Source organism: Natrix helvetica (genome assembly GCF_964273705.1).
Source record: "Natrix helvetica genome assembly, chromosome: Z".
In the NCBI taxonomy this organism is placed as follows: Eukaryota; Metazoa; Chordata; class Lepidosauria; order Squamata; family Natricidae; genus Natrix; species Natrix helvetica.
In genome coordinates, this window is record NC_138554.1 from 42,795,157 (window position 1) to 42,810,713 (window position 15,557).

Consider the following 15,557-nt stretch of genomic DNA (forward strand, 5'->3'; position numbering starts at 1 on the left):
TGATCCACTTGTTTTCATGCATATTTATTTTGGGCCCACAAAGCAAAATTAAATCTAGTGTCTTTTGCTTGGGACCTTCTGAAATCCGCAGGGCAAAATTCTTATTCATTTTAGCAAAAGATCCCAGTCAGTTGTTTCAATGGATTAGTGAAAGCTCTAGAGGATTTTCTTCCTCAGGCATTCAAACATTCTGAGAATGCTAATGACAAGAACCCATAATAAATGAGTTAAAGCCGGCTCATCATAAAAGAATTGCCATGCAGTCACTGCTTGAAATTACATTTCTGTTAGCTGGAGACTTGCTAATTTGCATTTATGTAAGAGCAAAACATTTTGTCTTACTTGTTTGCCATGCAAAAGGGAAAATATTGTTTGATGGCTTTGATCTAGGTAGATGCATGTCTAGACTCACCATATAAAGCAGTCTTCTACCACGTAATACAGATTAAATTGTTATCATTAAACAATAGCTATTTTATGAGAGATACTGATACATAGTGACATAGAATAATGCTACTGGGTCATGTCAAAAATGCAAACACGTGTGTGTGCATACATATGCACGCACACATGCACACACATGCACATGCGCACGCACGCACACACACACACACACACACACACACACACCTTTTATAATTGGAGCCAAAGAATGGTCTGCTAATCGCCAGTGATTTTTGAGTTGTTGGTGAAAAGTAATCAAATTTAGAACTGCTTTTTTGTATAGCATTAATATTTAATTTGTACACCAATATATTGGGATTAGACTGCTGATCCAATGTTAGGGGTTTTACTTGTTTGCTTAAAAGACATTGCATGTTTGGGTCAATGTGATCATTAAGAACTGAGCTTGATTCAAATGTGTTTTGCAGCTTTTATATACTGTAGAAAAATAAACAATATGTATATGTGTAGGTTGTTATTATTTAGTGACAATTTAGTGAATAAAACATAGCATCCAACATTCTGACTCCTGCTGTACTTTATAAACTGAACCAATAAAAGCCAACACTTTTATAGTAATAAAGGCAGGAACTTTATCTTTCTTTCTATAAAATCAGCATGGAGAGATAAGACAGATATATACTGTAAAGCAATCAATCAATATTGGATACCAGGTTGTGGCAGGTTGGTATTAACTATGGTATCTGGTTGGAAAAAATACACAATAAAGCATTTTTTCATTCCTGGAGGGTTTAACGCTAAAGAGGAAACAAGTTGAGCTTTTATGTGAACCAACTCTTCTGTGGAGTGGCTAAAAGAGATGAGGATGCTTAGTGTGAAGAAAAGATAATTAAAAGGCAATATATCAGCCATCTTCAAGTACTTGAAGGGCTATTATGTAGAAGATAGAGTAAATTTATTTTCTGTTGCTCCAGAGAATAGAAGTTGAACTACCGTTTTCAAATTCGAAGAAACAGGATTTTGCCAGAAAATTAGAAATTCTCAATTGTGTGAATTGTGAACCAGATGGGGGTTGACTCTCGTAGACTTTTTAGCAGAACCTGAAGGGACAGTGGTATGGATGCTGTAACATGGAGCATCTTGCATTTGGCATGGGGTTCCTCTTGATGATCTTTAACATCTTTACCTTTCCAACCCTGGAAACAATTGTTGTTTTTTTACAGGAAAATCTAACCAAGCTTGTCAGACTCTATCCTGAGTCTCCCTCCAGATGTGTTGAACTTTCTCTCCTAATCTTATACCATTATGCATTGATTGATTCATTATGTGCCATTAAATCATTTTTTACTCCTAGTAACCATCTAGACAGATTTTCTCCATGAGAAAAGAATTGAGGTTGAGGATAATTTCCTGTGGCTTTCCTGTGGCTGGTGATTGGAGCTGCTGGCTGGAGGAGGGGAAGCAGAGAGACAAAGAGGAGTAGGTAGTGGCCCTTTAACTCCATTTCATTTGACCTTTCCTGTGGCTGGTGATTGGAGCTGCTGCCTGGAAGGGGGGAAGCAGAGAGACAAAGAGGAGTAGGTAGTGGCCCTTTAACTCTATAGTAATAATACATTCTGGATTAGTGCGCTTGAAATTGTGATTTTATTTATTTCAAAATGACCGGTTTAGTTCAATGTAATAGCTGTCTTGCACCTGTCTTTCGCAGTACTCTTTTCAAATTTGAATACTTCCCCTTTGTAAACAAATTACTAGTCTATATAGACAGATTACCTATCTAGAATCTCTAACCTGTGCTCTCCAAGCAGAAATTAGGTGCCCAATTCGGCCATTCCACTCTATGAAGATGCCACGCTATCAGCCCCCCCCCTACCGCAAAGATCCTGCAGGAGAAGAGCAGTCTGGACAACTGTGGGATCTGGCAGGGTGAGAGCTGTGAACCATAAACACAAAGCTTTTGCTGTGACCCAGCATAACAGATATAGCGCCCTTGCTGACCCTAATGGGGACACTAAAGAGACAGGTCAAGATAGTTGTGATAATGATGACTCAAATAAGCAGGGGATCATGGTCCAAAAGAAGAACTTACTCCGGAAAGGCGAAATGGGGAACCAGGTATCATACATCAGTCGCACAAGAAGAGAAAGGTATGCAAAAAGAGAAGTCACCTTCTGGTTGGTGATTCAATCATAAGGGATGTAAATTTAGGAAAGGATATGGAGGTTTTAAAAGAAGTCAGGTGTCTGCCAGGTGCTATTGCCAGCAGAGACAAGAGGCACATTCTTAAGAATAGTCAAGAATGCAAGTAAGGACTGTGATGTTGATGCTATTATACATCTTGGCACAAATGATCTGTCCCCAAAAGATGTACTTTCTGTGAAGAATGATTTCCAGAGCTTGGTGTATGAACTTAGTAGAATAGGTTGTAGGCTTATCTTTTCAGAGGTTTTACCAGTATATAAGGAACAAAAAGGGAAGGGCCAGTGTGTAGCACAGTTTAATGTGTGGCTAAAGGAGTGGTGTAAAAGGGAAGGCTTTGGTTTTATTAGTCATGATGTCTGCAGCTGGTCCAATGAAAAACTGTACAAAAGAGATTGTTTGCACCCATCCAAGAAAGGGACTGAGTTACTTGGCATTAAATTCATAGATTTTCTGGATAAACATTTAAACTGAACAGCGGGGACAGAGAATTAATTGATACAGAACATTTCTGTCCCCAGCAATCTAAAATTCATAGGGTTATCAATGCATGTAACACAGATGTTTGTGCGGGTAAGATTATCATTCCCGCTGTTAAGCAAAACCAAGCATTTAATAGTGAGTGCCATACCATGTGCATGAGTCATACAAGTGGCAAGAAAATAGGGGCAGTCAAGCATAACACAGGTTATGTAGACAGTAAACACGGGGTCAATGAAAATGGACTCAAATGCCTATACACCAATGCACAGAGTATGAGGAATAAACAGGGCGAATTAGAAATTCAAGTAAAAGAGGGAAGATACGATATTGTTGTCATTACAGAAACTTGGTGGGATGAAACCGACAAATGGAACATACAGCTAGAAGGATTTAAATTATTTAAAAGAAATAGACCAAATAAAAGAGGAGGTGGACTTGCACTATATATAAGAAATAATTATCTCTCTACAGAAATAGAGCACAACAATGATGAGCGCTATCTTGAATGCATTTGGGTCAATATTAAAGGTTGGGAGGGAAATGACATTGCCATAAGTGTATACTACAGGCCACCCAACCAAGCAGAGGAAGTAGATGAAGTTTTTGGTAGTCAGCTAACTAAGGTATGTAGGAAGCACACCACAATAGTAGTGGGAGATTTTAACTACCCTGACATCAACTGGGAAACAAACTCTGCACCAAGTGGAAGATCCAACAGATTCCTAACAAACCTAACAGACAACTTTGTTTTCCAAAATGTACAGAGGGGAACAAGGGGATCAGCCATATTGGACTTAATTCTCACTAACAGAGTGAAAATGATAGAAAGTATTGAAGCCACAGGAACCCTGGGGGGAAGTGACAATGCAATATTGGAATTCAACATTATGCAAACACAAGTAGTAGAACAAAGTGAAACTAGAGTCTTGGACTTAAGAGAGCTAATTTCAATAAACTTAGAGAGCTTGGGAAAAATTCCGTGGATGAGAATCCTCAAGGGGAAAACAACTCAAGAATCTTGGGAAATTTTGAAAAATGAGATTACAAAAGCCCAGTCTAGCACAATACCAATGAAGAAGAAAAATAACAGCTCCCAAAAGAAACCAGCATGGCTGCATAAAGAACTCTCTGACAAATTGAAAGACAAAAAAGTTAAGGATAAAAAGTGGAAAGGGGAGGACATAACTAAGGCAGAATATCAGCAAATAGCCCGAGCCTGTAAAGATGAAGTAAGGAAAGCTAAGACTCACAATGAAGAAAGGCTTGCCACAAAAGTAAAAAATAACAAAAAAGCTTCTTCCACATGTTAAAAACAAGAAAAAAGTTAAGGAAACAATTGGTCCATTGCTGGGAGAAAGTGGCAAGAAGGTGACAAGCAACAGGGAGAAAGCAGAACTATTTAACTCATGTTTTGCATCTGTCTTTACACAAAGGGATAAAACAGTCCAACCTATCAAAAACAGCACCACAAAAATCAGATTAGGAACACAAGTTGAAATAGGGAAGAAAATGGTAAGTGAGCACTTGTCTACCCTAGACAAGTTCAAATCACCAGGACTGGATGGATTACACCCCAGGGTTCTGAAGGAACTGACAGATGAGTTCTCAGAACCACTGAACTATATCTTTCAGAGATGCTGGAGCACCGGGGAACTACCAGAGCACTGGAAAAGAGCTGATGTGGTTCCCATCTTCAAAAAAGGAAAAAAACTATATCCAGGAAACTACAGACCTACAGGCCTGACCTCAATACCAGGAAAGATTCTGGAAAAGATAATCAAGCAACTTATTAGCAAACACCTAGAAGCAAGCAAAGTAATAGCCAAAAGCCAACATGGGTTTGTCAAAAACAGATCATGCCAGACTAATCTTATTGCATTCTTTGATAATGTGACAAATTAGTGGACCAGAGGAATGCTGTCGATATAGTTTACTTGGACTTCAGTAAGGCATTTGATAAGGTAGATCATAACCTACTACTAGATAAAGTAGAAGAATGTGGGTTAGACAGCATCACCACCAGATGGATTCGTAACTGGCTGACCAACCGCACACAATGTGTAGTCCTCAATGGAACTGCATCTTCAAGGAGGGAAGTATGCAGTGGAGTACCCCAAGGCTCTGTTTTGGGCCCACTACTCTTCTACATCTTCATCAATGATTTGGATGAGGGAATAAATGGGGAACTCATCAAATTTGCAGATGACACCAAGCTGGCAGGAATAGCCAACACTCCAGAAGATAGGCTAAAGATACAGAAGGATCTTGACAAACTTGAACATTGGGCACTATCTAATAAAATGAAATTCAATGGTGAAAAGAGTAAGGTTCTACATTTAGGCAACAAAAACGAAATGCACAGGTATAGTAAAGGTGGTGCCTTGCTCAACAGTAGTAACTATGAAATGGATCTTGGAATCCTAGTGGACAACCATTTAAATATGAGCCAGCAGTGTGCAGCAGCTGCCAAAAAAGCCAACACAGTTCTAGGCTGCATAAACAGAGAGATAGAATCAAGATCATGTGAAGTGTTAATACCACTTTATAATGCCTTGGTAAGGCCACACTTGGAATACTGCATTCAGTTTTGGTCACCACGATGTAGAAAAGATGTGGAGACTCTAGAAAGAGTGCAGAGAAGAGCAACAAAGATGATTAGGGGACTGGAGACTAAAACATATGAAGAACGGTTGCAGGAACTGGGTATGTTTACCTTAAGAGAAAGAAGGACTAGGGGTGACATGATAGCAGTGTTACAATATCTCAGGGGTTGCCACAAAGAAGAGGGAGTCAAACTATTTTCCAAGGCACCTGAGGGTGGAACAAGAAGCAATGGGTGGAAACTAATCAAGGAGAGAAGCAACTTAGAACCGAGGGGAAATTTCCTGACAGTTAGAACAATTAATCAGTGGAACACCTTGCCTCCAGAAGTTGTGAATGCCCCAACACCGGAAGTCTTTGAGAAGATGTTGGATAGCCATTTGTCTGAAATGGTATAGGGTTTCCTGCCTAGGCAGGGGGTTGGACTAGAACACCTCCAAGGTCCCTTCCAACTCTGCTATTGTATTGTAATGTATAATGGATTTTAGGATGAAGACAATCAGGTTGGAAAGACTTAACAGAGAACAGATATAGAGGCTGATCTTCCACTTGACTGTCGACCTCTAGAAAGGTCTTGATTCTTCATCCTTCTTTCCCCAGGCAGGTCCACACTGGATGCCATGAAAACATATTATGCACAGTCAAGCACATGGGCATGCTCTTCCACGGCTTATCCCTGTCTGTTCCCTCCGTTTCCACTCCAATTCGAATGGAAACTCTAGAGTAATAAAGGCTCCTAATAAAAGGCTTGCTCATGCATCTGCATTCTGATCGCAGGGGCACGGAGAAAGCGGTGAAATCGGTGTGTGGCTCTCTGGAGGGGATGAACAGAGGGGATTTGATTATAGCCCAGGCCGTATGGCGAGGGCTGCTGAGATGGAGATAATCACTGAGCCAGCAAGACAAGGCACAAGGCAGCCAGCAGGCGGTCTTCTCAGTCGCCATGGCAACCAAGGCCTACTGGGCTGCTCCAGCCTCAGCCTGGCTCTGTTTGGGCTGCCTAACATCTGCTTTCTCAAGGGCTGCTGGGAGTTGGGGGGTGACGAGGGAGAAATGGGCAAGGATTTCACTTTTGGAAAGAGGAGAGGATGGGGGAGGGGAGAGAATCCAGAGGAGAAACAAATTAGGACAAGCATCCAATAAAGGGGAGGGAAATGTATTTATTAACACTGGGAAAGGCTGTTCAACCAGCTGCCTTGATTAATGGGCCAGGCTCCATCTTGCCATATATTTTTGGCTAGTGAAGAGGGGGGGGGGGAAGAAAACACGAGCGAGAGAGAGTTGGAGCTGTTTATGCAAACAGAACCCTATTCTTCCCATCTCACCCCTGCACGTTTCTTTGAGCTGCCACACTTGATTGATAGTTGAGACAACAATTGGATGGCAAGGGACCGGTTGCTTTATCCAGAGCATCTTCAGCCAGCCTTCCCCGCATTGGGGGGGGGAGGGGGGAGGTAGAGAAATTATTATTAAGCATGGTGGCTGACCAGAAATGAGAAGCAATTAAAGCACAATTATTGTTCAGCAGGGCTATCTCTACTTGCTGCTTACCTGAGCAGCTCTGAGGTAGGGAAGAAAAAACAGGCTGTCCCAGGAAAAATCCATTTCTAATGTTTGCTATGTAGTATTGGGATCAGGATGATAGAGGCAGACAAATGAAACTCTTTAATTCCCACTTTGAAATGTTGAGCACAGTAATTCAAAATATAGTACATTACTCTCATAATTCTGGATATCTTTTTTTAAAAATCAGCTAACAGAATATCACATCTACTGGCCAATTTGATAATATCAAAGTAGTCTTGTTTTTAAATCAGCATTTCATCATCTCTTTCTAACCATATTCCCTATCAAGAAAACTGTATTTTCCTTTGAAATATGTGGTGTTGACTGAATTCCTCTATCTTCGGTTGCTCTGTAATATCTCTGCAGCTCATAAAGGTAGTTTATTTCTTATGGAAAGGATTTCCTCTCACAAGCTGCCTTCCATCTCTAGAACATAATTTCATCATTTTCTTTCTATCTAATATTAATGTAGGTAAAGTACTTGCAGTTGATCTTCTTCTCCAGCATGTAGCTTACAGAGCTAAAATATCACTGGTCTGGATATGCATTTTTACAGATGGTATACCTAATTTTTTTCACTCTCTCCTTCCCACACACTTGCTCCACTTAAATCTTTGGAATGCAGATATAGAATAGGACAGGACAGGACAGAATAACTTTATTAGCCAAGTGTGTTGCACACACGCAAGGAATTTGTCTCCATGCATAAGCTCTGGATTATACACATATAAGTACACATATTGGTAGTATACTTGGATTTCAATAAGGCATTCAACAAAGTAGACCACAACCTACTTTTTGCTTAGCTAAAAATGTGGGATAGGCAGCATCACCATCAGATGGATCTGTAATTGGCTGACAAATCCCACTCAACATGTAGTTCTCAATGGAATTACATCTACATAAGAAGGAAGGAAGCCAAGGGGTATCCCAAGGTTCTGTTTTAGGCCCAATACTCTTCAACATGTTCATAAATGATTTAAATGAGGGAATAGAAGGGGAACTCATCAAATTTGCAGCTGTCACTAAACTGGCAGGAATAGCCAATATTCCAGAAGATAGGCTCAAGATCTAAATAGATCTCAACAGACTTAAACACTGGGTCCTATCTACTGAAATGAAATTCAAGTAGAGAAAAGTAAGAGGTTTTAGACAGGCAAAAAAAAAAAATCAGATTATTGAAACCTGACTCAATAGCAATAACTGTGAGAGGGGTCTTGGAGTTCTAATGGACAATCACTCAAATATGAGCCAGCAGTGTGTTGAAGCAGCCAAAAAAGCCAATGCAATCCTAGCTTAATTAACATAGGGATAGAATCAAGATCATATGAAGTATTAGTATTGCTTTATAAAGCCTTAATAAGACCAGACTTGGAATACTTCATTCAGTTTTGATCACCATATCATAAAAAAACCAGACTATCTCCATATTATAAAAAGATGGAAGGAATGCAGAAAAGAGAAACAAAGATGATTAGAGGACTGGCAGCTAAAATATATGAAGAACAGTTGTAGGTTTATCTAGTCTAGTGAAAAGAAGAAGTAGGGGTGACATCATAACAATATTCTAATATTTGAGGAGCTGTCACAAAGAAAATGGGGTCAACCTACTTTCCAAAAGAACAGAATGCAAGAAAAGAAACATTGGATGACCACTATCAAGGAGAGATGCAACCTAGAACTAAGGAGAAATTTGCTAACAGTAAGACTAATTAACAAGTGGACTGTCTGGAATGATATAGGGTCTCCTGCTTGAGCAAGCGATTGGATTAGAAGACTTCCAAGGTCTCTTCCAACTCTGTTATTCTGTTACTGTCTCTCAATGTACATATAAACAATAAAATAATATAATCATAAGGTTCCAATAGGAGATTGTAGTAGAAAAGATGAAAAAGGTGATAGTAATACAGCGATACTACATACTGTAGATAAATATCCTTAGATATAAGACAGTACTGTAGTAATTAGATGTTCAGCAGAGTGATGGCATGAGGGGTAATAATTGTCTGTCTAGTTGTTTTGGCATGCAATGCCTACCATACCTCTATGATTTAGACCAGGGGTGTCAAACTCGATTTCATTGAGAACCACATCAAGGTTGTATTTGACCTCAGGAGGGGATGACCAGGGTGGGAAAGGCCAGTTCAATATCACTTGTGTCAGGGACCTGGGGTGGCCTGTGCGCTCTGCCAGAGAAAGTTGCTCCTGAGCTCTGTTTTCACCTGTGATGACCTTCTGCAACCCTCTGCCACCAAAAACGGAGCTCAGGAGAGTTGCCCACTGTTGGATCGGGTAATGAAAGGCACAAAAGGCCAGCAATAACAACAGCTCTTTATTGGTATAAGGACAGGCACCCACTGAATGCATGGTCAGGCAGCTCCCTTTTTAAAGGGGAGCTGTCCAGCGCTCTAGCCAATCAGGGGCCTCTTTGTTCCAGCTGAAAAGAGAGGACCTGAGTGGAAACTACTATTGTCTTGCTGCAACACCGGGGGGGGTATCTAATACCCCTCCCCTCTAGGATGGACCATTCTAACGGGTGACGCAGTCACGTAGGTATGCGGGTCTTTGTGTCATCCTGCTGGACCTGCGCAGTTCAGTTGATTGGTTCCCCTTGCGCTGGTCAGTCGGACCTGCTGCCTCTCTGAACCCGTCTGATGGAACCCTCTGGAAACTTTCGGAGGCCTTGGCTGGAACTTCCGGAGGTGGATCTTCCCAGGCCCTGTTGGAATCAGATAAGTCCCCTGACGTTTCCCACTTGGTCTGGGGTTGGTGTGGTTCGGCTTGCGGTAGTGTCATTGGCGTTTGCCGGAGGGGGGAGTTTTCCACTCGTCCCCGGAGTTGGTAGATGTGCCTCCTCCAATGTTGTCCGTCCTCGAGCTGGACGGAGTAGGACTGTGGGTCTGAAACCCTGATGATGGTTGTGGGTATCCACAGCGTCCCCCCGTGTAATTGTGGGTGTAAACCGGGTTGCCTACGTTGAAAGTCCGAATTTTGCTTGTGGAATCAGGGGGCGTTTCTGCTGAGTAGTTGGGGTGTAGCCGGTCTAGGTGAGACCTGAGCCGGCGCCCCATGAGGAGTTCAGCCGGGCTTCTGCCAGTGGTGACGCTGGGTGTGATGTGCTGTATAAGCAGGTAGTGGTCTATTCACGTTTGCCAGTTGCCCGGGCCCATTCTATTTAGGGCTTCCTTGGTAGACCTTACCATCCGTTCTGCCTTGCCATTTGACACTGGATGGAACGGAGCGACTAGGGCATGTCGGATTCCCTGTGCCGCTAAGAATTCTTTGAATGATTTGACCGTGAATTGTGGGCCGTTACTTGATACCAGCAAATCGGGAAATCCGTGTGTCACGAATAGCCTGCATAGCATCTTGATGACTGCCTCTATGGTAGTGGATGTCCTCAGGGCTACCTCCAGCCACTTTGAGAAAGCGTCCATGATGATGAAGAATGTCTGACCGTGAACTGGGCCAGTGAAATCTATGTAGACCCTGGACCACGGTGCTTGGGGGGTCACTCCCATTCTTTTGCAGGCGCCTCTGGGGGAGCCGGTCTGGACACTTGGCAGGGTGTGCATGTGGCTACCCACTCCTGTATGTCACTGTCCAAATTGGGCCATCACACATAATTCCTTGCCAATGCTTTCATCCTCACAATTCCAGGGTGACCCATGTGCAGAGCCTCTAACATGGTTACTCGTAGTTGCTTGGGAATGACTACCCTGTCCCCCCACAGTAGACAACTCCTGATGGCTGACAGTTCATCCCGCTTTGCAAAATACTGTTTGAATTCAGCTCCAACCGGCCCCTTGGGCCACCCCCTCCACATCCAGTTCAACGTTTGTTTGATGATGGGGTCCTTTGAGGAGTGGCGTGCGACATCTCTGGAGGAGATGGGGCCCGAGTCTAGGCAGTCGAGCAGGAGTACCATGGCCTTGGGGGTGGGGTCGGCAAGCAGGTCTGGTAGTGGGCATTGGCTTAGTGCGTCGGTGTGTCCCAGTGTGGTGCCTGGACGGTGGATGAGCCGGTAGGAATATGCCACCAGGAAGATAGTCCATCAGGTCATGCAGGGGGAAAGTGATACTGGTGTCGGGAGGTCCCCAGCCAATAGTCCCAACAGGGGCTTGTAGTCGGTCACCAATTCAAAATCCTTGCCATACAAGTGCTCGTGGAACCGCTTGACTCCTGCCACTGCAGCCAGGGCTTCACGGTCCAACTGGCTGTAGTTCCATTCAGCGGCGGACAGTGTCCTTGAGTAAAATGTGATGGGGGCTTCTGTGCCATTCTGCATCCGGTGGCTCAGGACCACACCGACGCCGAAAGGGGAGGCGTCGCAGGTCAGCACCAGGGGCAGGGTCTGGCTGTATTGCACCAAGAAAGAGTCCGCCGATAACAGTCCCTTCACAGCGGCGAATGCCTTGGCCTCAGTCCTCCCCCATGTCCACTCGTGTTCTTCACTAGCAGGCGGTGGAGCAGTTCAGCAACCGTCGCTTTCTGCTTGAGGAACACGCTATAAAAGTTAAGGAGCCCTAGGAATGCCTGGAGTTGGGTCTGATTCCTCGGAGTAGGGGCTTCCCTAATAGCTCTGATTTTTTGGTTAGTCGGGTGGATCCCGGAGCCATCGATCATGTAGCCCAGAAATTCTACCCTGGGTACATTTATTCTGCACTTTTCCTTTTTTAGGCAGAGGCCCTTGTTCCTGATTCTGTCTAGTACAGCATGAACTCGTTTTAAAAGTTGCACTTCATTTGCGACGGATACCAATATGTCGTCGAAATAGGGAATGACTCCTGGTATCCCCTGCAAAAGTCGCTCCATAATACTTTGGAACAGCCCAGGGGTGATACTAACACTGAATTGCAGGTGGTTACATTTGAACGCCCCCCTGTGTGTCACGATTGTTTAGGCCTCCGCAGTGGCGCCATCTACTGGCAGCTGCTGGTACACCTGCGCCAAGTCCAGTTTTGCGAATATTTTTCCTGGGCCAAGGGAATGCAACAAATGCTGGACTACGGGTACGGGGTACGCGCTTTGTTGTAACCCCTTGTTGATTGTCCATTTATAGTCGGCGCACAATCTGATAGACCCGTCGGGCTTAACCAGGGTCACGATCGGCGTTTCCCAGCGGGCGTGATCAACTGGTTCGAGGATCCCCTGGCTCACCAGTTTGTCAATTTCTTTATCAATTTTTGGTCAGAGGGCAAAAGGCACTCTCCTAGGCTTTAGCCGAATTGGTGCCACGTTTGGGTCTAGGCTAAAGGAAATAGGGTCCCCCTTGTACTCACCCAGACCGGAGGCAAAGATGTCCTCGAACTCCTTAAATATCGTTTCCGCGGTGTTCCCGATGGCAGTAGTGGCTGGTGCTTTTCCCGTCTCGTTCAGGGTGTTTACTTTGGCTATGACCATCCCCAATACCTGAAACCAGTCCAGCCCAAAAAGGCTTTGGAGATCGTCCCGGACCACGATTGCCTGTAGTTCCTTGGTGATCTGTTTGTAGCGCACTCGGAACGAGCCTTGGCCCATGAGGGGAACCAGGTTCCCCTGGTAATCCCGTAGACAGACGTCTGGGTGTCTGAGGTCCTTCTTCTGTATGGTCGGGACCGTCTGTTTCAGGACCGACCATGAGATGATTGTCAGAGACGATCTGGTGTCAATCTCCATCTCGCAAGGGGCACCTTCGAGGAAAATGGTGACCTTTAGTTTTTTAGGGCAGCTGGTGCAGATGTGCCATACAGGAACCGTGATGTTCGGTTTCCTGATGCGACCATGGCGTCCCTGGGCCGTCGCCATGAGGTTGGCTATCTGGTCGCTGGTTTCTGTCCTCCTGGGAGGGCTCTGGTTGGGTCGCTGTCTCCGGTTCGGTCCCTTCTCCGCTCTTTCGGGCCGACTAGTGATTGCAGAGAACTCACTGCAGCACACTCTGGGGATGTGTCCCCTTCGCTCGCACCACCAGCACGTCGTGTCTTGGAAACAGCAGATTGCTCTAGCATGATCGCCTCTGCAGCTGGCACTGGGCAGGCCAGGCGACTTGAATTTCCGCATCGGTGTTTCGCAGCTGCGCATGCGGTAACTGCTTTCCTTGTCGCTCTTGGAGCTCTCAGACTCGATAGCCTCGTGGTGGACATGGGCGTTCTTGGGTGCCTCCGCGGGTGCGTGGAAGCATTGGAGGGTCTCCACGAACTTGTTCGCTGACTCGGCTACCCTTGCCTCGTCGAGAGCGATCTGGAGGGAAAGGTTGGATCTCGCCAGCAGCCTCGCCTGTAGAGCCCGGTCTCGGACTCCCATTATGATTTGATCTAAGAGAACATTGTCCAGCTCATGGAATTCACAATGGGGTGTGGCTTTCTGGAGTGCTGCTATGTACTCATTTATTGACTCACCTTCCATCTGGTTCCGCATGTTGAAGTGGCATCGCCGAACGTACTTGGATGCCTTCGGGGCGTAGTGGGTCTTCAACATCTGTTGCAATGCGGACCAGGAGACAGCGTGCAGCGGCAGCGGCTCAGAGAGGTTCTTGGTGGTCTCCAAAACTTCGGGGCTGCAGTAACCCAGGAATAGATTCTTTTTCCAGGCCTCCGGGACGCCGCCGAGATCATTCGCCCCCAGGTAGACCTCGAAACGCAGTAGATACGCGTCCCAATCGTCTGTGGCTGGGTTGAACGGAGGTGGTTGAGTGTAGGTGGCCATCGTGATTCTCTCTGGGTTTGTAATGGCCCTCCTGTTGCCTTCCTGCGCTCCAGGCGGAATGCTGCCTTGTGATCAAGCTCTTTTGTCAGTGAGTTTCGCTCTTTCATCTGCCTAATTGCCTTCCAATCCCACCTTCGTCACCAGTGTTGGATCGGGTAATAAAAGGCACAAAAGGCTAGCGATAACAACAGCTCTTTATTGGTATAAGGACAGGCATCCACTGAATGCATGGTCGGGCAGCTCCCTTTTTAAAGGGGAGCTGTCCAGCGCTCCAGCCAATCAGGGGCCTCTCTGTTCCCATCGAAAAGAGAGGACCTGAGTGGAAACTACTATTGTCTTGCTGCAACACCATGGGGGCGGGGAGTATCTAGCACCCACAGCCGTCCTCCGTTTTTGCTGGCAGAGGGATTACCAGCTGGTCCTTCACTGTTTCCAGGACAGCTCCACGAGCCAGATCTAAGCACCACATGGGCTGGATCCATCCCCCTGGCCTTGAGGTTGACACCCCTGATTTAGATCATTTGCAATAGCTTTTACATGGAAGTTTACCATTATGTTGGAACATGCAATATTTGCTATATTTTATCTGCATATTACTTTATATTTTTTGCAATTAATGACTTGTCATTAGTATGCATTTATCCAATTTTTTTTCTTGCAAACCTCATATATTTAGATAAAGGAACTCAGGAGATGCAATGCATATGATCAAGGTATATTCTTGCTGTGGAGACATTGATTAAAGGGATTTTTGTTAATTCATAACTCGGTGCATGATGGACTTAGCTTCTCCTGCTGACTCATAGAATCCTTAGATACTGACCAGCTTTGATGAAGTCAAGGTAGATACTGATTAATTGGCATTCTATGTAGGTCTTCAGGTTTATTTGATGATCTAAAAATTCATTCTTGAACTTACATTAAACTTACAAAATTCAGTCCTGAAAGTTAAGAGTAATAATAATAGTTCCCCTGGCTTGTCCAAAAACTTTATCTGAGCCAGATGCGATGGTTTCAATGTGCTTTTTCATTTCCCAGTAAAGTATTTCAAGGTGGATTTAAGTGTATAATTGGAGTGCCCTATTTCCATTGGCTTGGAGGCATCAAAGGCCAAACTTCAAAAGCAATAAAATACAATACAATAGCAGAGTTGGAAGGGACCTTGGAGGTCTTCTAGTCCAACCCCCTGCCTAGGCAGGAAACCTTATACCGTTTCAGACAGATAGCTATCCAACATCAAAGACTTCCAGTGTTGGGGCATTCACAACTTCTGGAGGCAAGCTATTCCACTGATTAATTGTTCTAACTGTCAGGAAATTTCTCCTCAGTTCTAAGTTGCTTCTCTCCTTGATTAGTTTCCAGCCATTGCTTCTTGTTCTACCCTCAGGTGCCTTGGATAATAGTTTGACTCCCTCTTCTTTGTGGCAACCCCTGAGATATTGGATAAAGATAAGTCCCCAAATAGATGGTATCATGCTTATTTTTAGCTATCATTTTAAATATTTCATTTCCATACAATGTAATGCAAAATGTATTTGTTGACTGGAAGTTTGAGACCCAAGCATCACACAAAGGGGTGAGCTCTCATTCTTGCCCCAGCTCTTGCCAACCTACCAATT